Below are 27,575 nucleotides of genomic sequence, written 5' to 3'. Positions count from 1 at the left end.
AGCGAGCTTGGCTTGGGTTCACGTGACCAAGAGGGCCTCACTCAGATGTCTGGCACTTCAGCTGGGGTGGCTAGAATCGCTGGGGGCTTGGCTGGGCCATTCTTTCTTCATAGCTTCTCATAAAAACTGGCCCCTTTCTCTATGAGGCCTTTCTCTCTCAACAGGGCAGTTAGACTTCTTTCCATGGCAACTGGCTTCCAAGAGAATAACGACACACATTGCCAGCTGTCTTAGAACATGGGCCAGAATCAGCCCAGTATCACCTCCAGTGTATTCTAGCCATGGCGATAGCCATGAGCCAGCCGAGACTCAAGGGGAGGGGAAATAGACGATAACACTTGGTGGGAGGAGGGCCAAGTGTGTCCTGGGAGGGGAGGAATTGGTGGCCATATTGGCAAAAAACCCATCTCTAAGTCTCTGTTTCCCCATCTGTAAAACTGAAGATACTAATAGATGCTATCATTATAAGATCATAGTGAAGATTCAGTGTGATAATGCATGCAAGATGTACACTAATCATGACTCCAATCATTATTATTATTATTGCTATTTTATTCCAATCAGGGTGGAAGTTGTTCAGGGTCATTCTGAAAATCACTTCTCTTTCTTTAATAAGATCAACACCGTACTAATCATCACCACAAAGAGGACTGGAGCCAACATAAAAACCTCTATCCTCCCTGGCACAAGTCAGACCTCCCTGGGAATCCTCAGGGTTTTCCAGTCTCCCTGACTGCTCCCCACTTCCCTCTTGCGGTGTGGCTCTTGGAGTGAAAGGTCATCAATATTTTTGGGGCCCACTTTCAAAATGCAACAGCTTCTGCAATTTTTATGAAATCAGCATTTTGCTTCTTGGAAAATCTTAATGCCTTTCTCTCTTTGAACTCTGAGATTTCACTATGTACTTTCATGAAAGAAAAATAAAAAGCAGAGGGTAGCACAAAATGCACTCACTTCATAACTCAGATCTTCAAAGAAACATGTCATTTCCATGCTGATTTGGTGTTCCTCACCAAATCGTATCCATTGGTGAGTGGGAGGAAAGATTCACTCAAGAGTGGATCTGAATTGAAGAGTAGTCTAATATGATCATTTAAACAGTTCCTTTTAGATGGGGTACCATGTCGCTTAGACACTCTTTCCCTCCTCCTGGTTTCCTCCCTAAACTGATCCCATATGGATATTGAGGCTTCCTGGACAAATGGAAGAGCCAAGGAAAAGAACTTGCCCATAAGCTTTTTGAGCCTGATGTCCTTTGCAGGGGCTGGAAGAAGGTACATTTTAAAAATATATATTTATTTATTTACTTATTTGGCTGTGTTGGGTCTTAGTTGCGGCATGAGGGATCTTCGTTGTGGCATGAGGGATCCTTCGTTGCGGCGCAGGCTTCTCTAGTTGCAGTGTGTGGGCTTCTCTCTAGTTGTAGTGCGTGGGCTCCAGAGTGTGGGCTCAGTAGTTGCAGCACGCAGGCTTAGTTGCCCCGTGGCATGTGGGATCTTAGTTCCCTGACCAGCGATCGAACCCGCGTCCCCTGCATTGGAAGATGGATTCTTAACCACTGGACCACCAGGGAAGTCCCAGAAGGTACATTTTTAATAGTTCAATTTCTTCCATGGTTACTGGTTTAATGTTTCGACTTCTTCTTGAACAAATTTTGGTTACTTATATTTTCCTAGAAAATCATCCATTTCATGTGGGTCTCATATTCATTGGTATAAGTTGTTCATAAATGTTCCCTTTAAAAAGTACCCCCTATATGTGTACATTTCATACCTTTTCATGGCTGATATTACCTATCAAGTATTTTCTCTTTTTATCAATCATTCTAGCCAAATAATTTTTAACCTTAAAAAAGCAAACCTGTGGCTTTATTGATCAAGTTTGCTGAGTTTTCTCCATTTCATTATTTTCTTCTTCTATATTCATTAACTCATTTCTTACCACTTACTTTGGCTTCATTTTGTTTTTCTTTTCAATCTTTTTTTGATGTTCTAATAAATAAATGTAGGGCTAGCGTTTTCTTCTGAAACTTGCTTTGCCATATCCCGTTGGTTTTGATGTGTGTTTTCATTGTGGTCCAGTTCCAAGCAGTTTACTTCCTCTTTAAACCAAGAGATCTTTAGAAGTGTGTTTTTATATTTCAGGAGTATAGTGGTTTTTTTTTTTTTTTTTTTTTTTTGCTCCCTGTTTGTTAATCTCTAAATTTATTGAATTCTGGTCAATGAATGTGGCCTGGATAATAACAGTTTTTAAAAGTGTGTTGTTATTTCCTTTGGGCAAAGAACAGAGTCAATTTTGGCGAGCTCTGCATGTGTGCTTTTAACTAAAAAGAAGGGCTTAATATTGCATTATTTTTACCTTCCAGTATTGTCATAACTTCTGAGAAAGGCAACAATTTAGTTGCATTGATAACATTGGACTCATTTGTTCAACAGATCTTCACTGAGTGCCTGCATATTCTAGGCACCATAGGCTTTGGGAGACAGAAAGATGAGCAAAAACAGGTGCAGTCCACCCTTGTGAGTTCATGGTCCAGTGGGAGAAGCAGGTATGAACCACAGAGTCCCTTTAGTGAAGCAATGAGGCGAAGAAAAAAACATTTGGTTCTGTGAATGCATATCACAAAAGATCCTGTACTGGGGGAAGCTCTCCTGATATTTGAACAGAGAGCCAAAAGGGGAGTGGAAACTAACTAGGATAAGGACTGGGGAAGGGAGAGGAAGAAGAGCGTGTCACAACGCTCTGTGTGAAATGTGATCAGGTATAGGTGGTGGGGCCCTGGCAGTAGGCCAGGGCGGCTGCAGCACCCATGGTGGAATGTTCACTGCACTGGCCGAAGCTGGGAAGTTGTGTGTGTGTGTGTGTGTGTGTGTGTGTGTGTGTGTGTGCGCGCGCGCGCGCGCGCGCGCACGCGCGCTGGCAGGAGGAGATGCAGACCATATAAGGCCTAATAAAGAATGTTTATCCTAAGGGACTTCCCTGCTGGCGCAGTGGTTAAGAATCCGCCTGCCAGTGCAGGGAACACGGGTTCGAGCCCTGGTCCGGGAAGATCCCACATGCCGGGGAGCACCTAAGCCCGTGCACCACAACTACTGAGCCTGCGCTCTAGAGCCCGCGAGCCACAACTACTGAAGCCCGCGGGCCTAGAGCCCGTGCTCCGCAACAAGAGAAGCCACCGCAATGAGAAGCCCGCGCACCGCAACAAAGAGTAGCCCCCGCTCGCCGCAACCAGAGAAGGCCTGTGCGCAGCAACGAAGACCCAATGCAGCCAAAGATTTAAAAAATTAAAAAAAAAAAAAGAATATTTATCCTTAAGAAAAATGGGAAGTCAGTAAAAGAATTTAGCTAGGCTTATGGGACCATATTTGTGGTTTTAAGAGATATTTTGTAATGTTTGCTCAAGGAGTTTTTTATTCCTTGATGTTGTGCATAGAGGGGTCCCACTTCCCTTCTTGCCCTTTAGCAACATTGATCTAAATATAGTTAAGAAAACTAATCCCCAGGTGCATTTTCTATTAGAGGCCTGCAAATTACCCTGTATCTTTGGAACCAAGTCTGTACTGCTAGTGTAATAGATTATAATAATCATAACAATAAGAATCATATAATAATGGCTACCATTTTTTGAGCATTTGGTCTGTGCCCTAGTTCTGTGCTAGGTCCTCTACAAGTTTTATCTCATTTGATCCTCACAACAACCTTATGAGCTTTTTTTTTTTTTTTACCACACATGTTAATCACCATGCCTGTCACCCTTTGTAAGGGAAACTCCCTGCCTACAACCTTCGTTGAATGGGGGATGCCCTCAGTATCTTTGATTCATCTGATGTGATTATCCTCACACACACACACACACACACACACACACACACACACTCATTTCTGATTGGATCAGGGGTGAGCCCAGGACCCAACAGCAGCAAATCCAACGGCCAGCCAGCAGTTTTTAGGGTATCATAACACAAAAAGCCTTGTCCAAATAGATTCTTGATTTTAGACATTTCAAGTTGGGATGTATAAAGCAAATCAGTTAATTGCAGAAACTGAAGTTGAAAGATGAAAGGCCAGCGAGGCCATGATGGGCCTGAGTAAGTTGAGGGCATAAGTAAGTCAAAGGTACAGAGAAGCAGAAGCTGGAAAAACTGGTTCATAGAAGGAAGAGAAGCAGATTCAAGAAGAAGCCAACTCTTGGACAACAGCTGAGCCATGTGAATGATGGGCACTAGAGAAAAGATCCACACATTCCTGCCTTGGCATCCAATTCCAGTCTCTGAAGCCCAGCCACAGTGTGGTTCCTCCTCCCAGCTTTGCATGAGATACCTGCCTCCCCTGTCAGGCATCCTCAGAAGCTCATTACCAGAGTGCACCTGGAGGAATCTCCGCTCCATGAAACATGAGAACCAGCATTCTCGGGTGCAGATGAAGAAATAGAGGCTCAGAGAGGTTAAGTAACTATCCCAAATTGACACAGCACATTGGCAGAGCAGAAATTCAAACTCAAAGGAGTGTGACTGTAAAGCCCTCATCCTTAAGCATAGTACTGTTAATATTATAGCAGCAGGAATTATCTGCTTAAAAATATTTGCTCAGACCTTTATCTTTTTACCTTGAAAATAAACACTGGGGGTACACTACTCTCAAATTAGTAAACTAAGTGACCTGGCATTATTGGCCTATTGTTAAGTACCACAGCTTAATAATATTTAACATGAGATGATCATTGCTCTTGAGTGGACTACACAAAAGCAGTGTTTTGACCTAGTCAGCTATTTGGAGAGCGTGGCTGGAGGTGGTGGAGGGGGGCACGGACACATCAAAAGATGGGTTTATAATTTCTCTTCCAAGAACTGATTAGTCTTGCAGGTCTGAGACCTGATTATCCATTTAACTGGGGAGTGGCCATGGATGAACTGGATCATGTGAAAGAAACTTCTAGCAATCACTGGGAAGCAGACAGCTGCTAATCCAGTTTTTGGCTGTGGAGGAACAGAGCTGGGCACCCAATCAACCCTATTTGTGGTCCTCTAAGTGGAATGTCCTCTTCCTTGTAAAAGGGTTTCCAAGTGAAGTGGCAAGGGGAGTGAGTCCACTATGAATTTACTGAGTGCCTAGTAAGGATGAGGCCTTGTGCCCAAGGAAAGTGTAAAGGTCAGAGTCATCGGTCCACAAAGACTTAAGTAGGTCACCTTTGCTGTGACACAGCAGGAACGCTCTGAGATTGCAGCCTTCTGGTAAACCACCAACACTTTCTCTCCCAAGACCCTTCTTGCATGTGTGCAGTGACCCAGTTGCCTCTCCAGATGGTCCCAGGTCCCGTGCTGAGGGCCGTGGAGATCTTCCTCTTTGGTGTCCCTTCTCAGCAATGCCTTATGTGTCCTGAGCTAATTGCAGTTGAAGACATTTCCTTTTCTGACCTTTGCCAAACCACCTTTTACCTAATTCCTGGTGTTTACCCTATTGAGAGGGGGTGTGGCCAGAACCCAGAGACCAGACAGACCCACAGAGGCAAGAGAGATTAGGAAAGTCCCAGTGGGATGCCACAAGCCCCAGCTACATGTCCCATGAGTGTCGGCCAACAAACTGAGTCACAGAGTCCAGCGGCAAAGATCAAAACCAAGCCTTGAGGGCAGACACCGGATTCCACAGATTGTCCCCCGGGTCCATCTTCACTCTTCTTTCCTTCTCCATATACCCACTATTACTCACTGAATGTTTTTCTTTTTAAAATTCATTTTCATCTTTTATTTTTTTAAATAGGCAATCACTTTTATTTATTTTTTTAATAAATTTATTTATTTTATTTTTGGCTGTGTTGGGTCTTCGTTGCTGCATGCAGGCTTTCTCTAGTTGTGGAGAGCGGGGGCTACTCTTTGTTGCGGTGCACGGGCTTCTCATTGCGGTGGCTTCTCTTGTTGCAGAGCACCGGGTCTAGGCGCACAGGCTTCAGTAGTTGTGGCTCTCAGGCTCAGTAGTTGTGGCACACAGGCTTAGTTGCTCCACGGCATGTGGGATCTTCCCGGACCAGGGCTTGAACCCGTGTCCCCTGCATCGGCAGGCAGGTTCTTAACTACTGCGCCACGAGGGAAGCCCCTAAAATTCATTTTTAAACTTAAATAAGTAAAACTGTGTATCAGTAGGGTAAATGAAGAATGAAGGTCACTTGTCAAAAATAAAAAAGGAAGCCTTAAAGATAGATTTAACTATCAAGGTAGAAACCGTCTGTCCATGTTTTACCTAAAATTGTAGGTCATGGCCATGGCGGAGTGCCTGCCTCACCTTGGCCTGCCTTGGGCTGGAGTGTCCAGGCCTGACCCAGAGTCAGCCTTGCACGTGGGGCCTGTTTCCACCACCTGTGGTTGACAGACTGAAGTGACTTCAGCTAGCTGGACCTGTTTCCTTCCCCATCAATGGGGGACCACAATAGTACCTGCTTTGTAGGGCTATTGCAAAGATTAAATGAAATAATGCAATGAAAGCTCTTAGCACAAGGCCTGGCACACATTATACACTCCACAAATGCTGTCTATCTTTTCCAGAGCTCTCCCTATAAGTGCACTTGTGATTTTCAGACCGTTCATCCCAATGTTTGTTTGGGAAGCATGGTTTTTAATCAGTAAGGCCAAAGTTCAACTTGAAATAGAAGGCATCTAAGTGATGAAACAGAGAGAAAAATATAATTATAGTGCTATTATTGCTCAGGATGAGAAACAGTAAACTAGAACAATGGTTCATGAGGAGCAACTGGCCAAGATTAAACGCATCTTTATGAAGGCGGTCAGGACTGCCTCTAACAGAAGGGGCTGGCCCCGCCCCCTGGCTCCACCCCCTCACCCAAACAGCCCTGTAGCGGAACCTAACCCTGGCTTCTTGGCAGCAGTGGGAGTGAATCAGGTCAGCCTGAGTCCAGAGTCCTGAGTCCTGAGCCCCACTTGGCACAGCTTCAACCACAGGTCTGGGGTCACAGTCGTGCCTGCTCCAGGCCAGAGGCCTGGCTCCCTGCACTCAAGGTGCCTCTCAGCTTGGAACACAGGGGCACAGCTGTGGCCAGTTCCCAGCCTCCGGCACAGCAGCTTCCAGACATTCTGCCACAGAATTTTCCCAAATGAAACTTCCCCCCTTCCTGTACAGCTTGGCTCTGGCCACCTTGAACTCCTCTCACTTTCAACCACTTCCTTTCTTTCTCAACACGAGCTTCCCTCCACAGGCCCTGAGTTTCTTCATCATGTCACTTCACCCACCTTCCAGGACACTAATCTACCTTCCTCCTCTCCTCTCCTCTTTCTCCTCTCATTCTCTTATTCTTTCTTTTTCACCCTACCTTCTCCTCCCCTCCCTTTCTTCTTTCCCAAATGTTTTGAGAGCATTTACTAATGGGCTAGGTATTGTGTTAGAGATTACTGTGGTAACAGGATCCTTGTCTTTATGGGATGCTTTCACTAAAAGGAAAGACTAACACTAACAAATAATTTCTTGAATAATTATTTAATTACACCCATAATAATGCTGAAAATAAGGGATCCAAGTGGGCCAGATCCTACAGACCTGACTTGACATTGTCCACAACCAGCTGGCATATCTAATGTGCTAGACGGGGACTGCCCTGTAGAGCAAAGATTATGTCTGCTTCACATTATATCTCCAGGGTCTAGTACAGAGCCTGGCATGAACATAGTAGACACTCAACAATTACTTGTGGAATCAATGAATAAAGTGCTTTTTAGTATAACCTGTTAGTGCTCATTTAGACATGGGAATCATGAGGGAAAGTCCCCTTTCTCAATCCCATCTCCTCCCCTCACCCTATCAACAGTCAGGTAATTAATAGCCAATTAGATGCTAAAGGAATGAGGTGTCAAGGAATAGAGGAAGGCCAAGTATTCTCCTAGATTCTCTGCCCTCAGCTCTCCCACTGAGGAAAATGTACCCAGAACCTCCCTTCCAGGAACCCCCAGCTTTGGGGACAAAAAAAGGGCAATCCCTCTGCCTGGCTTCACAACTTCTTTGGTGTGGAGGCATTTTGACTACCCTCACCATGGCCAAAAAATTGTCTTTCAATTCACATCCGCTTTGGGACTTGTTATTCCGACTGCCTCAATTATGTAGGAAGCAGTGGGTTACTGAAAATCATGCTAATATGAACAGCTATGAAAAGATATTAATCCAAAATGAGGGGCAGGGTACAACTTCTAGTAATAAGTGAAAGGAGAAAATATCCAGAACACGTCTACTCCATAACAGTTTCACTTCAAACTGGAAAATAATAATAAGGTGTTAAAAGATGGGAGGAAACAAACTGACAAAGTAAACAAACCCTCCAATTACAGCACAGGTACCACTGAGAGGAGGGCAGAGTACCACTGTCAGCCTCAGGCCCTCAGGGAGATGTGTGGAGGTCACGATGTGTGAGAAGGGAGAAGATGGGCCATTGGGCAAGAAATAACCAGCCTTGGGCTTGACCTGAACTTGAGCTGGCTCTGATAGGAATCTGTCCAACTTGGCAGTGATGTGACAGTAAATTCCATGGATTTGAAAGCACAATTCACAGCAAAAAAAACTTGATTGCATTTTGGACAGAATTATCCTCATTGTTACTGAGCTGGACAAAAAAAAAATGTGCAAGAGATGCAGCATCTGTAACTGTCTGGCCTGGGACACAATTGGTCCCTTTCTCCCTGGTACCCAGGGGAAGTAGGCTGATATAAAGGCTGGTGAGGTCACCTTCAACGCACCGTGTGTGCGCCGGCAGGCACGTCAGAGCGAAAGAGAGACGGATGCTCAGCCCACTTTGGGACAGGCAATAAGCTCAGCATGTTTGCTTCATAAACTCAGAATTTTATAGCTGTAAAGGATGTTAGAAACTGCCCAGTCCAAAAGTCCTGAAGTAGTTCAACCCCATTGTTTCCAGGGTGAGACTGAGGTCAAGACACAGGAAATGACTTACTCAGAGAGCATTGCTAAATTGGTAGCAGAGCCAAGACCTGCTCACAAGGTGCCTTCTTCTACTTCAATTTCCTCATGTGGTAGAGGTCAGTAAATGTTAGCCATCATCACCTCTGTTACTATTATATGCACTTTGCACACCCTGTGGCAATTAGATTGTATCTTCCTGCCTTGTGAATGCAGAAACTGAGAATCACACAGCTAACGAGGAGCAGCCCTGGAACCCTGGTGTTCTGATGCCACTGCTGTGCTCCCTCGGTCCTCACACTGTCTCCGTGCACGTCGTGTCCCGTGATCTGTATACTGTGAAGCTCTGAGCCTAGAAAGACCCTGTGATCGTTGGTTCTAGAAAATAGCTCTGCTAACTTTGTCTGCACAGCGGCTGGGCTGTTGGGATGCTCCCCATGGGGACAAACGAACAACCTCTTCAGGATGACTCTTTTCTTTCTGGTGAGTGTACAACTGGGGACCGTGCTAGAAAGCAGAAGCAGTTCAGACAGGATGCTGGAGAGGCAGACAAGCAGCAGATCCCAGAAGGGCCCTGTCCAGGTTAGGGTGCTTGGATTTTAGTTTACCTATGGAAACGCTGATGCGGTTTGAGGAATCAAATGCCGTGGCAAGATCTGTGCTTGAGGTATTTCGTGCTGGCGGTTGGGCGAAGGATGGTTTTGAGAGGGTTGGAGGAGAGGTGGGGAGGACTGACGGGGGTGGCAGCTTAGGGGAGATGATGGTCGTAGGGGAGCAATGGAGGGGCAGACTGAGGCCAAAAAAGGGTGGAGTCAGGGTGAGTCTCCAGTTTGCAGCTTTGATGGCTGAGTGGGATGAGGGAGGAAGACACATGGCACCGGGGGGAAGACTAAGAGTTCTGATTTAGACAGTTTGAGATAAAGATGCCCAAAGGATATTTGAGCCTGGATTCCTCCAAAGAAAGGCCTGGCACACAGATTTATGTGCTGGTCGTTTATTTCAGAAGTGATCCCAGGGAACAGGAGTGAGAGACCAGGGAGGCTAATATAAGACAGCATGGAAAGTCAATCAAGGATGTGTATTGTGTTGGCCCCTCCATGGGACACTAGCACTGGATCCTCCCAGGGCCTCCTGGGGAACTTACACTACATCTCAGGATTGGCCACCAAAGAGACAAAAGGGAGAAGCATTATCCACTGGTTCTTGTACCTCATTGGTCCAGGGCTTCTCCATGGAATGTTATGCCCTCCCTCTGCCCCCATATCTGAGTTGCACATGTGTAAAGGTCAGGCACTGCCACAGGTAGCCGGGATGAATGAATAGGTGTCCAGGGGCATCAGAGAAGCTCCAAGGCGGAAGCAAGGTGTGAGCTACTTGCTGAGGTAAGTTACTATGTGAACTAAATCAAAGCCAGGGCAGAACTGCCTGCCAGAGCTGCTTCTGGACTTGGAGGTGAGACCAAGGGTCTGTAAGATGATGCACAAGAGGCATCCAATTCATGAGACATCTAGGTGGGACTGTCCAGTGGGCAGATGCATAAATCATCTAACCACTTCTCTGGTGGCGCAGTGGTTAAGAATCTGCCTGCCGACGCAGGGGACACGGGTTCGAGCCCTGGTCCAGGAAGATCCCACATGCCGTGGAGCAGCTAAGCCTGTGTGCCACAACTACTGAAGCCCACGAGCCTAGAGCCCATGCTCTGCAACAGGAGAAGCCACTGCAATGAGAAGCCCGTGCACGGCAATGAAGAGTAGCCTCCGCTCGCTGCAATTAGAGAAAGCCCGTGTGCAGCAATGGAGACCCAATGCAGCCAAATAAATAAATTTTTATAAAAAGAGGAGAAGAAGACGAAGAGAGGCGGGGGCTGGAGATAAAGATTTGGGAATCATCAGTGCACAGGTGGTGGTTGAAACCATGGGACAGTGAGCTGAGTGCCAAGAGCAATAAGCTGAGGATGGCAGCCTGGGGAACACGTCAGGGGAAGGCAGAGAAGAGGAGCCCAAGGCAGAGCAAGAAAGATTAGGGAGGTAGAAGGAAGTGTGCAAAGTGTGGTTCCGCGGAAGCCAAAGGGGCAGCAAGGGGACTGGTCTGAAGGTCTCTAATTCATCACAGGCCCTTAGAAACCTCACCAGGTCTGGGATTCAGGAGGTGGTGGGTGCCATCAGCAAGAGGAAGTTTAGTACAAGTGTGACATCGGAGGCCAGAAAACAGTGGACTGAGGTATGAACAGGAGGTATGAAACTGGAAGGAATAGTGCAACCTGCAGAGTCACGGGGATTGCCCTCACACAGGATGAGGACAACAAGGAGGTGGGAACAGATTTTAGGTCAGAGAGTGAGGAGATGAGGGAGATCAGACAAAAAATGATGCACTCTTAAGACTGGGGGAGCACACGGGCTAGAACTGGCCATTTTTCTTTTCCGACTGTGACCTTCACACCTGAGGATCACAGGAAGAGTCTGCTCTAGCACTCAGTTATTGCTATTCGTCAGTTAGCATTTACGAAGCCTCGTGCAAGTAACTGAGGACAATACAAGAATGACTGTGATCCCGTCCCTGCTTGCCAGGAGCAGTCAAGCTTAGAGCCTGGGAATTAGCTACGCTCCAGAGGAAGTTAGAAACTGGGCTGGGTCAGGGATGCTGATCTGGGGTCCAGGAGTCTATTCATTCTTTCAACAAATTTGCTGAGGGGCTACGATTGGCCAGGCCTGATCCAAATGCTGAGAATACATCAGACAACAAAACAGACCAAAATCTTGCTCTCCTGGACCTTATATCTTAACAAGATGTATTAGTCAGAAGAGTCTGCAAAGCATCAGTGGCTTAACCAAGCAATGCTTCATTTATTTCTCCTTCACACAAAGTCCACTGTGATTCTCCAGGGCAACTGTCCTCCAGGCAGTGACTCAGGGGCCCAGAAGGCTTCACCAACTCAGTCTGAGGTTCCTTGGTTGCTATAGCGGAGGAACAGAGGAGAGACGGGAACCTGCCATGGGCTGGTCAGTACAGCAGGAAATACCCACCACACTTTCCTTCAGGACTCGTCACATGGCCTCACCTAATGACACACAGGCAAGAAATCTGGAGGAGCAACAAATGGAATAACTGGTAAGCACTATCATTTCTGCCCCTTGTGAGGAGACAGCCTATAGACATAATAAATAAATAAGTTATATACTATATAAGAAGGTGGTTAAGTTCCATGGGAGAAGGAGAGCAGGGTAAGGTGGATGGGCAATGTCTGGGTTGGGGGGGAGCATTTTTAAAGAGGGTATTCATGGTAGGTTTCATTGAGAAGGTGGCATTTGAGCAAAGCCTTAAAGGAGGTGAGGGAGCCATTTGAATATCTGGGAGAAGAGTGGCCTCGGCAGAGGGAACAGTCTGTGCAATGGCCCTAAGGCGGGAAGATGTCTTGGGGAGGAGAGAGCAGTAGTAGGAAGTGAGGTCAGATGGGTAAGGAGGGGGCGGAAGGAGGAGAGGAACAGTGTACAGATTGGGTAGGGCCTTAGAGGCCATTTGTCAAAACTTTGACTCTGAGGGGAAAGGAAGCCACTTATAGGACTGGAGCAAAAGAGCGTGCAGCTTTAACGTGACTCCTCTGGCTGCTCTTTGGAGAAGAGGCTGTAGGGCAGGGAGGCTTCCAGGAAACCAGATAGAAGGCCGTGCTAGTCACCCAAGCGGGAGATGGATGGTGGCTGGGGCCAGGATGGTAGCACCGATGAGAAGCAGTTCAATTCTGGACATTTTTGTAAGTCCGAGCCATGAGGCGGAGTTTCTGGAGCTTTTGTGCTTCATCAGCTCTGACTGTTTACGTCACAACAGTCCAGAGTTCCTGAGATGAAAGTGAGTCCGGGGTGGGGGTGGGGGGAGGCTGGGAGAGCGAAGGTGGAGGGAGGGGGCAGGTAGCGAGTCCAGTGACAAGGCTGAGAACTAACTGGACTCTAAGCCACGCCCTTCCCTGCGCAGCGAGCCTGCGGAGGGATTTGCCTTCAGAGCACGCGGAACCTGCTGACGGGAAGGTCATGCCCATTTCCCACGAAACCCCAGCCCTGCAGTCTGGCCACCTGTCAGTTATCACAAATACACGTTAAACAGCAAGGTGAAGAGCCTGAGGTCTGCAAAGTCAAGATGACCTTAAAAGCCAGGGTCAGAGTCAGAAAAGGAACGCTGGTGCCCTGCCTCCGGGCTTCGTGCAGCTGCTTCCTTCTCCTGCTCTTCCCTCTTTGACCCATTTTTACCGAGGTCAGAAGAATTGGGGCAGGGGGGAGAGACGATCCGAGCGAGTCTTTCCGACCTATCCTGTCATCCCACCTCACTCCTCTGCACTTGGCACAGGCTTTGGGAGTCCCCGCACCCGCAGAATGTTCAAGTCTAGCCCTGTGAGGTGGATAGAATGTATCAGGAAGCACAGCAAAACAGCCGCAGTCTGTGTAGTGGTTGGAGGTGAAAAGCAAAGACTCTGGTATTAGAACTGGTTCCAATCCCAGTTTTGTCACCAGTTAGTTATGGTACCTGGGACAGTTACTTTAGCTTCAGTAAGGTTCAGTTTCCCTATCTGAGAAATGGGGATAAAACCTATGTCATAGAATTGTTACAACAGACATTATTGTATGTAAAGTGTCTGGCTCAGAATAGGAGGATATGACAGATCCAGTACGTTGGTTTGCTCAAAATCTTTTCTCAAACATCTTCTGCCTTCCTCTACTAGAGAGGGTAGAAGAGGGACAATACTCAAACTCCCAGCTCTTCTGTAGCTAGGGGTGGCCATAAAACCCAGTTAGGGCCAATGGGATGTAGGTAGAAGTCCTTGACTTTTCCAAATAAAAAGGCAGGGCTTCCAAGCATCAAGTCCTTACTCTTCTCTCCACCCCTCTCCCCCACCTTCTTGCCTGGAACTCAACTGTGAGAGTGGAGGTAGAGCAGCCATCTTGCAGTCATGAGGTAACAAGACAAGAATCATAAGCAAAGGATGATGGGGTGGCAAGACAGAAAGCACTGGGTACTTGAGGACATCGTGGAGCTTCTATTTTAGTCCATGGCTACCTGCCCAGAAATTTATTGTTGTGTGAGACAAATACCTCCTCACTGGTATTCACCAGTGTTTGGTGGGGTTTCTGCTATGTGAAGCAAACACAATATCAGTAGCTATCATCATCATCATCACTGTTCTCCTGCATCTATCACAACTTCCAGTCACAGATTTAGATTTTATTATCTAATTGGGGAGCCAATTAGGATTTATTAAATGAACCTCTAAGGTATCATTTCCCAGGGAGTATTCCAAGAAACATTGGTTCTTCCAGATATTAATAGGTGTTCTGAGAAAAGAAAACTCTCTACTGTCAAGTGAACAAATGGTGGTACCTGGCAGAGATATTTTAACAGTGATTTCAAGCCGGTGTACTATCTGAGGGCTTTCCAAAGGATATGTGTAAAAAAATTATTTTAGAGAATCAGGTTCAGATCCTCAGCTACCATAAGTACTCTTTGCAAAAATTAATATGTCTAAAGACTCCTCATTAGGGCTCCTCTCTCCCTCCTGTCTTTTCATCACGTCCATCTTCCCACCTTACAAAAGAAAGGTGCATCTCCCGCCCGACCAGAAATTACCCTGATGCAATGCACTAAAGTTGTAGAAAGCTCTGTGCCACAAAGAGACGATTCCGAATATTGCTGTTTAACTGGATTCTAATGGCCAGGTCATCCTTTTGCAAGCCTTGTGGTTCCCAATTCTTTGCTTTCAACAGAATTAAAGGACACTCTAATTGAATTGTCAGCTGATAAATCATTAAAATCTTTTCTTAATGATGAATGACCATGTGATCTTCGTCTTATATCTTTGGAATAGTGCAGACGTGAGTGGCAATGCTATTAAATCTATTCTCACCTACTTATTTATGTGAACACAGTTTCTCAATGCCTATATCTGTAAAAATAATAAATAGGAATAGAATGGATGCTGCACCCTGTCTCATTCTAGCAATAAATAACTCACCCATGGATAGAAAAAACAATTGAGAAAAAGCGATACTCAGCTTATTAATGAATGCAATTCCAATAAAAATTTAATTTTACGTTTAATAATTTTGCATCATAATGAATTGTAATATTTGTCTGTTGTTTTGACTAATTCTGTGCTAATGATAACTAAGTCCAGAAGAAAAACTTTTACAACGCTTTGCAGACCTCGACTTACATTTGCTTGTGTGTGTGTAGGTACAGAAGTATGATAGAGTGACCAGTAAAGGCCTTTAAACATTTAAACATTATTTTAGAATAAAATTCTGTGGGAGGGATTTCCCTGGTGGTGCAGTGGTTAAGAATCTGCCTGCCAATGCAGGGGACACGGGTTCGAGGCCTGGCCCGGGAAGATCTGACATGGCACGAAGCAACTAAGCCCGTGCACCACAACTACTGAGCCCGCGTGCCACAACTACTGAAGCCCACGCACCTAGAGCCCATGCTGTGCAACAAGAGAAGCCACCGCAGTGAGAAGCCCGCGAACCTCAACGAAGAGTAGCCCCCGTTCCCTGCAACTAGAGAAAGCCCATGCACAGCAACTAGAGAAAGCCCGCGTGCAGCAACCAAGACCCAATGCAGCCAAAAAATAAATAAATGAATGTATAAAAATTAAAAAAAAAAAAATTCTGTGGGAAAAGTGGAAAGGAGAAAAATGGTGACCATGTGTATTAAAGAAAAGCTTGTTCATGTACTTTTAAACTAGATGGTGGTGGATATCAAATTCTTGTAGCTGGTGTCAAATTGCTGTGGTATTTAGAATTCCTTGGAAAATATTTAAGAGAGCAATGTAAGAGCTTTATTTTTAAATGGCAATATTTATAATATGTCAGAAATCATATCCTTTGCAACTATTTAAACTTATCGTGAAACTTTTTAGATGTTTATTTAAAAAATGGATGGGGGTATACAGTTTTCAAAATTTTGGAGGAGTATACAGGCAAAAATTTGAAGATCACTGCCTTAGAGGATCTGCTTTCATGGATAGATAAAAATGCCAAGTATTAAGAATGATATTGTGGAACTAGTGCTTCTACAATCATTTATTCTTCTGAAAAAGGCTAATTATAATCACTGCCTTGCATATTATACTGTACCCAGCATCCTTTACACATAGATAATGCAAAGCTAAACTTTACTCCTCTCTCTCTCCCACTTAATCACAAAAGACAGCTGTTTGGAATCCAAAGTTATTAATCTATTAATAAGATTTCATCTAAATTGTGAGGACAAGAATATAGTCTACAATCAAGTAGCTTAAAAGAGAAATACATTTGGAGGACAAAATACCAAAAAAAAAAAAAAAAAGGATAGGATTCATAACAAAAAGCAAATTAAATATGTTGTCAGTGAGAGCTGAGTAGGAAAAATAGGCAGTGCCAAGGGATGAGAGTTAACTGCTCTGTCCCAGCTGTCTTTTGAAGAATGAATTGTCTACTTTTATGGGATGCATATGTTGGGGCCCAGTAGATCTAGAAAGAGATGGAAAAGGCAAAGAATAGCAATCAAGAACAATGAAGATCTGATTTTATTGAAAGGCCTAGATTTCACTTTAAAGTAGTTCACTTATTAAAAGATTTATGTTTCTGTCTAAATAGGAAGTCAAATGGTAACCCAGGGGATGTTTTAGAGTCAAACCTCTCAGAAGAAGGGAATTACTCAGGGTGTATTAAGGATACATTAATTTTTTTTTGAAGGGATATTTGTTTTGGTAAAGAATCTTTGGTGATCAAAATTCCTGCTTAGACTTCTTCCACTGTATAAAAGGAAAAATGGGATAAAAGTGAAGAAAATAAAACTTCAGATTATCACAACCATTGTAAGATGATCGACTTGTAGCTTGAATCAATTCTAATAACTAAAGCCAACTTTTGGTTAATAATCATAAGAGATGCTATTAATAATATTAATAATAACTCAATTTATTGGTTACTAACTAGTACTTATAACTGAATAAATTATTCAGTTTCATAACTAATTGTCAAGCTTCATTTAAGCCAAAAGTCCTAACATCTCCTCTGGTAGAGGTGTCATAATGATCTAAAGACAGGAGAGATGTAGGAAAGACCCGACTGATTCACAGTAGGGACTCTTGACATTTGAAAATAAGGAGCCAAGAGAACAGGGCAGTTCTCTCCAGCCCACCCAGGAGAGAACAGAAGATCTGCTTTTAAGAAATCAAAACAACAACAAAACAATTCTCTCATTTCCAGTCCACTCCAACATCACATATCAAGTGTTAGTTATTTTGGAATGAAGAATAAGACTTTTCCCCAGTGAATTTGCTCCTTCTTCTGCATTGCCTTGCTCATTGTGAGTCTACAACCTGTACACCTGCACACGGCAGCCTTGATTCACCATCTACCATTCTGCCACACTAGAAACCTGGGAATCATCCTTGGTTTCCTCTAATATTTCCCTCATCCACTTCTCTCCATCTGTCTGTCTCCTAGCAAAGAACTCAAACATGTATGGAATAAATGACCTGATTTAATATGATCTATGATTGATCTCTTTCTTCAAGGAGTGCTCTGTGAAAAATGAGGAGCTGGATACAAAAACCCCTTGTCCTTTAGCTCTTCAGGTGCCACCTCCTCCAGGAAGCCTTGCAGACCCCCTTCCACCAATCAGACTCGGGTATGTGACCCTCCTCTGATCTCCCAAAGCACCCTGTGCTTACATTTGCCGAAGAACTTATAATTCTGTCTTGCAACCATTAATTTACTTGCCTGAGTCCCCCACTAGTTAGGGACTTTTATACCTGGATCCCCAGTGCCTAGAAGAGTATCTGGTGCAAAATACAAAAACAATGAATGTTGTTGAATGAATGAATGAATGAATGAATGATACAAGGAATAAGTGCAATAAGAGGTACCCAAAAAGCAGTCCTATGGGGAGACATATGAAAGAGCAGCTAATTCTGCTATTAGGGTGAGTCAAAATATGAGTTGGTGTTTCCCTAGTGAATAAGGCAAGGAAAGGTGTTATAAGCAGAAGGAATAGCATGAACAAAAGCATGTGGGCAAGAAAGCACATGAAATATTTAAGATAATGGGAGCCTGGCAAAGCTCAAGAACAGCTTTGAGTGGGAGGAAATGGGGCAGATGTGGCTAGAAAAGTTGTTTTAAACAAGTTGTAAAAGATCTGGAAGAGATATCAAGGGGATTGAAAATTATAAAGTAGAAAGTCACTGAAGTTTTTAAGCAGTAGTAACATGATCAGATCTCTAAAAGAGAAAAAATACTTTGTTTCCTTTTTGGTAACTAAAAGCCATAGATCTAACTTCCTCCATCTTTATATTTCTTGCTACTTCATGAAAATAAAAAAACAAAGGCCAGCTGAAGCAATTCCTTGCCTGGTCTGAACTAGGCACTTTTTTTTCTTTTCCTTGTTTTCTGGCCAGTCGCTTGGTGAAGCGAGTGCATCATACAGCTGGGAAAACACGAGCTTCTCGAGTTTGTTTGGCTTCGGAGCTATGTGGGTGAGCGTGAGTCTGGGCAGTGTGTCAGCTCCTTCCTGAAAGTCTGGGTCAAGGAAGTCCACGACACAACCTTGTTTACTTGATTTTGCTTTCAGTGTTGAGAACACTGGTTCTGATGACTACAAAGGTGTATGTGGTCGCTGTTGGCTCACAAGCCTGCAATTCCTTTGAAAAGATGATCTGATTGGGACAACTGTGACCTTATTTTAATACCTCAGTTCCTTTTGAAATGCCCAGATGGAACTTGATGCTTTATTTTCCTAGTGGATTTTGTTCCTGGCTAACCATCGTAGTTCAGTGGGTCATTAGGAGTAATTCTTCAGGACTGAATCGCTGGGCTGGCAGATTTGGAGGTGGGGGACTCCCACCTTGAGGGACCAGTCTGCTAGCCCAGATACATGGAGTTACAGTTAATTGACAAATGTACACTGAGTGCCTGCTTTGTGCCAAGCACTGGGATCCCAACATAATGAAACAGTTTCTACCAGAGTCCAGTAACTAGACTGAAAACTCATCAAAGGTAAAAGCCAACTCTTATTTCTCTTATATCTCCCAAACTGCCTAGTGCAGTTAACTCAAGGCGGAGCCTCAGTAGATACGAAGGTCTTAAATAAACAGGTATATTTCAATTTTGCCCAAAAAATATTTACTAAGAACCTACTATGGGCCAATATCATGTTAGGTAGTAGAGAGACAAAGATGAGAAAGATTGGGCCTTTACCCCCAAACTTCTCACAGTCTGGTGGGGAAGACAGACATTGAAACAATTATTCAGCCTATTTGAATCTGAGCCTCCAAGGAACCCCAAGGCCCCTAAAGAACCTTTTGCCACTTTGTCCCTCCTCTGGAACCCCCAGGCCTCCCTACAAAAAGGCTGGCCGGGATACTGCCCAGCACAATGTCCATTCTGATGCTTTTGCCTTTTCAGTTGGTATTTTACTATCATTCCTACAGGTAGTAATAGAGGCACAAGCCTCTCTTACTTGGGGCTCAGAGGAGGGAACAACTTGACAACACGACCTGAGACGAGAGCCTGATTAGATCTGGAAGGGGATTATGCAATCTCCAGCAAAACCCAACACAGCAGGTGATGTTTTGTTTCAAGGAGTCTACTCAAACCAAAAAAACCCCTACTCCCCCAAGCATGGATTGTGCAATCCAGATAGAAGGGCACCTGACCATTATTTCATGTTGGAAATGATGGATTCCAGATACAGAAAATCATTTTGAAATGGTATTATAAAACATTTTAATTTTAAAAGTTAATTTAAATAGTCATTTCTTCTGATTCTGCACCAAACATTATCCACAAGCCTGGTTTTGTAGCCATCTTGGTTCAAATAATCTTGTTACCTGCTGAATCCTTAGACTCACTCATGAGCCATAGTGATCCAGAGAACCTTCCAAGGACCAGTTTAAGAATCTTTAGAGCTAACCCTCCAGGCAGAGGAGAAAGGAATGTTTTCGCTTCCTTTTCATCCCTTGCAAAGCTGATGTTTAGAGCCTAGAAATGTGGAACCTTCAACATTCTGAAAAACAAAAAGAAAGAGATGGAGAGAGAGTGAGAAGGAGAAAGGAAGGAAAGAAAAAAGGAACGAAAGGGGGAGGGAGGGAAGAAAAGAGAAAGGGAGAGAAAAGAAGGAAAATCATATACCCAAACCTCTCCTCAGATTTTCAAAATATAAATTCATAAAATCCTAAAGCTGAAAGGGCCAATTTCCCACTTGTAGAAGCATCAAACATCACCTGAGCCGGTTCTTCAGTAAGAACCACAATTATTCTACAGAAACATGTCCACAGTTCTCTGCTCAATTTTATGAGCAAAAGCAATGAAGGAAATCACACTTGTCTGTGTTCTATAGGTAATTGAATTTGGCTTCTTAAAATTCAGGTGTTGGACTGTTGAGCAGAACATGCTAGTTCCTTTGTTAACGCTTTTGTTTCTACCTCCTTTCACCCAAAGCAAGATTTCATAATTGGATTATTTAAAAATAAATTACTGGCACAAGACTAGACTAGTCTCTCGTCACTTTTCCAGCCTCATCTTTCTCCACTTCTTGCTGTGCCCACAAACTAGAGCTCTCAATTCCCATGCAGACACCACACCATTTCACCTCCAGACATTACCCACATCCCCTCTCCACGGAATGACCTCTCCCACAGTTCTCCCTGCAAGCATGGATTTCTCCAGGATGACTTTCCTCCTCTCCCTTCCTCCTCTGGATAAGAAGCCCTTCCTTTGCGCTCCTCTCTCACGCTTAGTGCATCTTTCACCATCCCACTTACCACCTCACATTGTAAGGATCATGTTTGTGCACACACCCGTCTCCCCCTCTCCCCAAACACGGTGACTATGCATCACTTATTTTTCACATTCTTATGGTCTAGCATACTATCTGAAAATAGTAGGTACTGGTATCAGTTCTTTATTGCTGCCTAACAAATTGCCTCCAAACTTAGCAGCTTAAAGCAACAATATTGATAATCTCACTTTCTGTGGGTTAGGAATTCAGGTGCAGTTGCAGCTTAGTTGGGTGACTGTGGCCCAGGGTCGCTCACGAGGCCGCAGTCAAGGTGCCAGCCAGGCTGCCATCATCACAGGGGTTACTGCAGGAGGGCTCTGCTGCCTAACTCGCTCCTGAGGCTGTTGGCAGTCTTCAGAAGACCGACTTCCAAGCCAATCACATGGCTGTCCGGCAGGCTATAGGTCCCGCTGGGCTCTCGACTGAAGATATTATTTCCTTACCACATGAGGCTCTCCGCAGAGTTACTCAAAACATGGCAGCTGGATGCCCCCAGAATAATGGCTCAGAGAGAGACAGAGACAGACAGACAGACAGAGAGCTCACGTGCGTTAGAGCACGTGAGCAAGATAGGAGTCTCTGTCTCTTTGTAACCTAATCTCAGAAGAGACATTCCATCACTTTTGCTGTGTTCTATTTGTTAGACCCCAGTCACTAGGTCTAGCCCACGCTCAAGGGGAGGGGACTGAACAAGGACGTGAATACCAGGAGGTATCAGGGCCGACCATGGTGCTTAGTAAATATGTTGAACAAATCAATGCATCTCTCTAGTCAGAATGAGTTTTTCCCTCCCTGAAGATGTACAGCATTTAATCTATTTATTAAGCAACACAGCACAGTGTGTGTGACTTTTTAGCTGAGCATATGCTCATACGTGTCAGTGGATTATAAGCAACTGCATAAAAACAGTGCCAAATATATGGCTGAAATGAAATAAATAATTATTGATTGGGTGAGTAAGGGCAAGAAAGGTTGACGGAGACTAGTATGTGTCCATCAATATTTGTTCTTCAGTAAAGGAACTGTCTTACTTTTAGCTGGGCACATAGGTGTTCCACCAGAGACTATATTTCCCAGTGTCCCTCACAACTAGAGATTGGCCATGTTACCAGATTTTGGCTAGTGGGATATGAGTAGAAGACTGGGAGAGCACTTTTCTTCCTTTCTTCCCCCGCTGACTGGGAGACAGAGGTTTGGGTGGGTTCCTACGAAAGAAGATAAACAATGAGGGTGGCAGGACCACCCTATCAGACAATTTCCGTATGGACTAGTACCTGAGGCAGAGCTAAACTTTTACCTTATAAAAGCTACGTGCTTTATATATATATGTGTATATATATATTACTCAGCCATGAAAAAGAATGAAATAATGCCATTTGCAGCAACATGGATGGACCTAGAGATTATCATACTAAGTGAAGTAAGTCAGACAAAGACAAATATATCATACCACTTATATGTGGAGTCTAAAAAAAAAAGATAAAAATGAACTTATTTACAAAACAGAAACAGACTCACAGACTTAGAAAACAAACTTATGGGTACCAAAGGGGAAAGGTGGCGGCAGGGGGAGAGATAAATTAGGAGGTTGGGATTAACACACACACATTACCATATAAAAAATAATCAACAAGGACCTACTGTATAATACAGGGAACTCAATACTCTGCAATAACCTATATGGGAAAAGAATCTGAAAAAGAATAGATATGTGTATATGTATAACTAAATCACTTTGCTGTACACCTGAAAGTAGCACAACATTGTAAATCAACTATACTCCAATATAAAATAAAAATTTTAAATAAAATAAAATAAAAACAATGTGCTTTAGGGTCTTGGTATTATATCAGTATAGGCTATTACCTGTCTGGTACAGAGTTTTTAAAAAATCCAAAAAGAAGTCTCCCACGACCCCGTCCCCTACCCCAGAGCTTGCCCCATGTTTTAAGCATGCTCTAGGAACTCCACAAATATTTCTTAGATCAAATTGTGCCTGAAGACCCACTGGGCTGTGCTGGTGAATAAGAGAGGAGTATTAAAGTCACCACCTTTCCCTACAGTCAGGCGAGCACAGGCTTCTTGGGTCAACTCTTGTAAAATTCAGGGCTATAAGGCTTCTCAGTGAAGCAGCTACAGCAGCATGGAGTGGCCTGAACTTTCAGAGGTCGGAGGCAGAAAGCCAGCAGGGAGAGGCTTACGTCAAAATGGATTCTTCTCAAGGAAAACCTGTCCAGATTGAGGTTTCCTCACAGGATGTTGATTTGCTTTCCCAAAAAGGAGAAGAGTTCTCAGCCCAGCTCCTGCAGAGGGCCAGGCCAGCAGCTCCTCCAAAGCCCGCAGCCATCAAGGGCAGGTGTCCCACTGGGCAGCAGCGGTACTGTCAGCCTTGCTCCGCACTCTGCTCTTGGAGAGCCAGCCAGCTCTCCCATCCTGGAGGAACAGGGCCTTAATCTGGAGCTGGAAAGGATCCATGGCCTCGAACTGAATGTTTTTGTTCGGTTTGTGTTCTTTTACAGTATATGGACAGAAGGCTCCAACCAACACCATCTGCAGATGCCAAAATAAAATGCTCACCTAGCCAAATCCTCTCTGCTGAGGCTGGCTCAAGGAGATGACAAACCCTTGTTAAAATACAGGAAGGGGAGAGGAAGGAAGTGGGATACACTTGCCTAGATTGAAAATCTGTTAATAAGATAGTTTTGTGCCAAGCGCAGAGTAATTTGAGGCTATTTCTCTTTTATGGGAAGGTAAATTGGAGAAACCAGAAGAGGAAGAAGGGTTGAGGAACTCCAGGTTGAAGTCTACAGATTCAGTCGTCTTGGAACGTGGGGAAGCCTTCAAGAAGCATTCAGGGTACTAAAGACGACAGCCAGGTCCATTACCGATGGTGATTCCGAGTGGGCAAATGTTTTCATGCTGTTGTTCTCAGAGGACGGAGACAGTCAATCTGACCGAAGGGTGGTTTTATGCAAGGGGACTGAAGGGACTCACCCTTGAAGGATGATTAAGGTTTTCCAGGTGGTCACTGGCATGCAGTGGAGAGCATGTCAGGCGGGGAGAGACTTGAACCACACTCCAGAGGTCTCAAAGGGCAAGGTATGTTTCTGGAATTCCCCATAACCTAAGAAGGTAGAATCATAGGGCACCTGAATTAAGTCTTTGATAAGAAAGAATAGAGATGACTTCAATTAAAAATATGGAGACTATATACAAAATAGATAATGAATAAGGACCTACTGTATAGCACAGGGAATTCTACTCAATACTCTGTAATGACCTACGTGGGAAAATAATCTAAAAGAATCTAAAAAAGAGTAGATATATGTGTATGTATATGTATAGGTATAACCGATTCACTTTGCTGTACAGCAGAAACTAACACAACATTGTAAATCAACTATATTCCAATAAAAAATTTTTTTAAATGTTAAAAGATATGGAGAAAATAGTGCAAAGGAGATGGGAGGGGATGAGGAAGAGTTAATAGAGCAGAGAGAAAAGAGAGACAGAATCTGTTCCCTAGGATCCAGCTATAACAGGAGCATAGGGTTCAGCAAAATGGTTGTAAAACTCGGTGGTTTAAAAGTCACAGGCTCTTGAGTCAGCCACTGCACCAGTGTCCTAGGGCTGCTGTAACTACGTACCACACACTGGTGGCTTAACCATCAGAAACTTATGGTCTCGCCGTTCCAGAGGCTAGAAGTCCAAGATCAAAGTGTTGGCAAGGTTGGTTCCTTTTCAGGCCTGTGGGGGAGAATCGGTTCCATGTCCCTCTCCTAGCTTGTGGTGGTTGGCTGTCAATCCTTGGTGTCCCTTGGCTTGTAGATGCAGCACCCTGTTCTCTGTCCTCATGGTCACACAGCATTCTCCGGGTGTCCATGCCTGTGTTTGTGTCCAAATTTCCCCCTTTATAAGGACACAGGCGTTTGGATCAGACCCACCTTAATGAACTCATTTTAACTTGATTACCTCTGTAGAGACACTCTCTCCAAATCAGGTAACATTCACAGGTACTGGGAGTTAGGACTTCAACATCTTTGCTGGGAGGGGGCACTCAGTTTAGCCTATCACAGCCATCTCGGTTTGAATCCCAATTCTGACACCTCACTGGCTGGGTGGTCTTACAAAAACTCTTATTAGCCCCATTTTACGGGACGGAGAGCATCCTCGGTGCAAGGATGAGCACGGAGTAAGCGCCTGATCCGCATCAGGGGTTACTACTGCACGCCCTGAAGGACCACATAGGCAAGTCAAGCCCTGGCATCCTTCTACATCAGGAATGGAGACTGAGGGGCCACGAACAGGCCCCTGTTTTACTCAGTACTTTCCCCCCACCTCCACTGCCTAGCCTAGTGCCTGGAATCTTAGGGGCTCAGTAAATACTTTCTGCAGTTTATGACTCTCTAACTCAGTTTAAATTTTGAGCCACTGTACCCCCAGGGTGACAGTAACTGAACCGATCAATCTGGGGTTTCCCTCTCTTTTTTCTTGGGATTGTGGCTCAATTTCAGTGAATCCCATTGTGCTGGGACTCAGGACGGAGGCGTGGGAGCTCGTCGTTGTCTCGCTGGTCCACCAGGCCTCTGAAGAGCCCCGGTTTGTCCTGGTTGGTCCTACAGCAGCAGTCTGCACAGGCCCTGTTCCCATCTGAACGCCCCGGCCTCCCCCACGCCCGGCCGCCGTGTTTCCTCCGTACCAGCCCAGAACACAGAAGTCTTTCTGAGTCTGTCTGAGGCTTCATCTCTGCAGCCAGCCACTCATGGGGGTCTCTGTTTCCCCCAGGCAGAGCACTCCTGCCCCTGGGCTCCCCAAAGTTTTCTGAGGACCTGCAGCCCCCCGACCCTGCGTCCTGAGACCACCCCACCCCGGCCCTCATTAACCCCCCCTTTACCGTCCCAAAGCCAGCCGGACTGGAGGAATCTTTGCTCTCTCTTTACTGAATTGTCCGCAGGCATTGCAGGGATAACCCCCATCTTCTCCATCCACTGAAGAACTCGGGTTTGGAAAGCAAAGCCAGGAAGAGACCTGCAGTCTTCCTCCCCACTCAGCCTCCCAGGCATGGACCCAGACCAGTCTATTGACTCAAGGGGGAAATACCAGGAAAGGGGAAAAAAAAATAAGTTAAGATTGAAAAAATATTATCCCAGCTTGTTTCAGTGAATCAATAAATGAATACATGGCACGGGCCCACAGAGCTTGGGGGAGATCCTAGGCCAGCTTCATGAAAAACCTCGCTTCTGAGGCTCCACTAAGGCCTCTGTTCCCAACGAGAGGGCCCCAAACCCCTCACAACTCTCCCACCCAGAAGTCTCAGCTCAGGGCCGAAGCGTCTACGGTTGAGGTGCTGCCTGGCCACGTGCCCCAGGTAGGATCACAGGTTTCCTCCCCCCTGCTCCCAAGTGCGGCTGGCAGTTCCAATGAGCACTTGGCCCTGCTGCCTGGTATTATCACAGTTAATATTTGACATGGCTGACCTCCTTGCTACCTGGAACCGGTTCTTACTCAACCTATGCAGCAAAGTGAAAGTTTTGCCACTTACTACCCAGGTGACCCTCTCCCAGCCTCATTTTCCTCATAGGTAAAATGGGGATAAGAACTCCCACCTGCCGGATTGCTATGAGGATTAAGTAACATTACCTAAATAAAGCCCCAAGCCCGTGGCCCTCTAGGCGATGTCTGCTGCTGCGAATCACTGTGGTTGTGGCTATGGCTTGCTTGACCCGGCTCTCCTGTACCTCACCTGTGCGGAGAGCGAGGGGCGGTCAGGCTACCAGTGTCACCACAGCACAAGGGGCCCTGCCTGTGGACTTCACCCAACAGAAGGGCCATCACTAAAACCCACTCATGCCTTAAACCACCCCAGATTAAGATCAGCATTGATCCACTCAATAGCTAAGCTCTTATGAAACATCAACCTGGCACTTGCATACATGAGCCTGGCACTTGCATACACCTGAAAAAGGGCTCCACAGGGAGATACACATGGGCAGAATAATAATGAAATGGGCTAAAACAACTGGGTTTAAATGGAAGGAAATCATTTGTTTGCTTGTGGTCATTGATTTATTTATACCACCTTCAGAGCCTCTTGTGTTTCCAAAAAGGATGTAAGGAGGCCCGGGAGAAATAAGGAACTTTACCCAGGAAGTCGTCTGTGAGCTTGGCCTGGAAGACTGTCACTGGATAGCAGTGAGGACAGAGATACTCTGGGAACAGCATGTGCAGGGACGTGGCTGTGTGGACACGCCGGGCACAAGATGCTACTTTTCCCAGGAAGGAAGCGAAGTGCTCACCCCCAGATATCCACACACCTTCTCCTTCACCTCTTTCAGGTTTCTGCTCAAACATCATGTTCTCTACCAGGCCTTCCCAAATCACCAGCGGCATGCTGGAGCCGGCAAGTACCAGCTCAGGAGAGCTGACTTAAATGTTCAGGAAACTTGCAAGCTGGTTAGTATACACGGTGATTAATGAGAATTAAATTATGTAAATGTATAATTAAATGAATTGTATTAGAAATCAAGATTTAAAATATCCAAACTCATCACTTCTTAATATTTTTTGGCTCGTTTATGCCAACAAATAGTATTCTTTACATATATATATATACATATATATATATTCTTTTTCAGATTCTTTTCCATTATATTGAATATAGTTCCCTGTGCTATACAGAGGCCCTTGTTGGTCATCTATTTTGTATAGAGGAGTCATCACTTATTAACTATTTTACTATTATCTCTACTCAAACTTATTTATATCTACTATATTGGTTTGGTAGAAGTTGTGTATAATATTGTGCACTTCTTCCCAATTTCGTGTTTAATGATGTCACATTCATAGCATGCAATCTGCCATGACAA

The 27,575-nt window shown here is 44.8% G+C and overlaps 1 long non-coding RNA gene across 3 annotated transcripts in view; it reads right to left on the bottom strand.

The window, feature by feature from the left end:
• Window positions 1-27,575, bottom strand: part of LOC132366760 (uncharacterized) — a 182,657-nt gene that overhangs the window by 5,830 nt on the left and 149,252 nt on the right. Inside the window, exon 4 of one of the 3 annotated variants that reach the window (XR_009503505.1) lies at window positions 19,687-19,935. The exons of the other annotated variants lie outside the window; for them this stretch is intronic. This is a non-coding gene — a long non-coding RNA (uncharacterized LOC132366760). Of the gene's footprint in view, window positions 1-19,686; window positions 19,936-27,575 lie in introns of those variants that run through there. 3 annotated transcript variants of the gene reach the window in all.

This window comes from Balaenoptera ricei, chromosome 1 (genome assembly GCF_028023285.1).
Source record: "Balaenoptera ricei isolate mBalRic1 chromosome 1, mBalRic1.hap2, whole genome shotgun sequence".
In the NCBI taxonomy this organism is placed as follows: domain Eukaryota; kingdom Metazoa; phylum Chordata; class Mammalia; order Artiodactyla; family Balaenopteridae; genus Balaenoptera; species Balaenoptera ricei.
The sequence above is the reverse complement of the archived record's forward strand: the minus strand, read 5'-3'. Positions and strand labels throughout refer to the sequence as shown.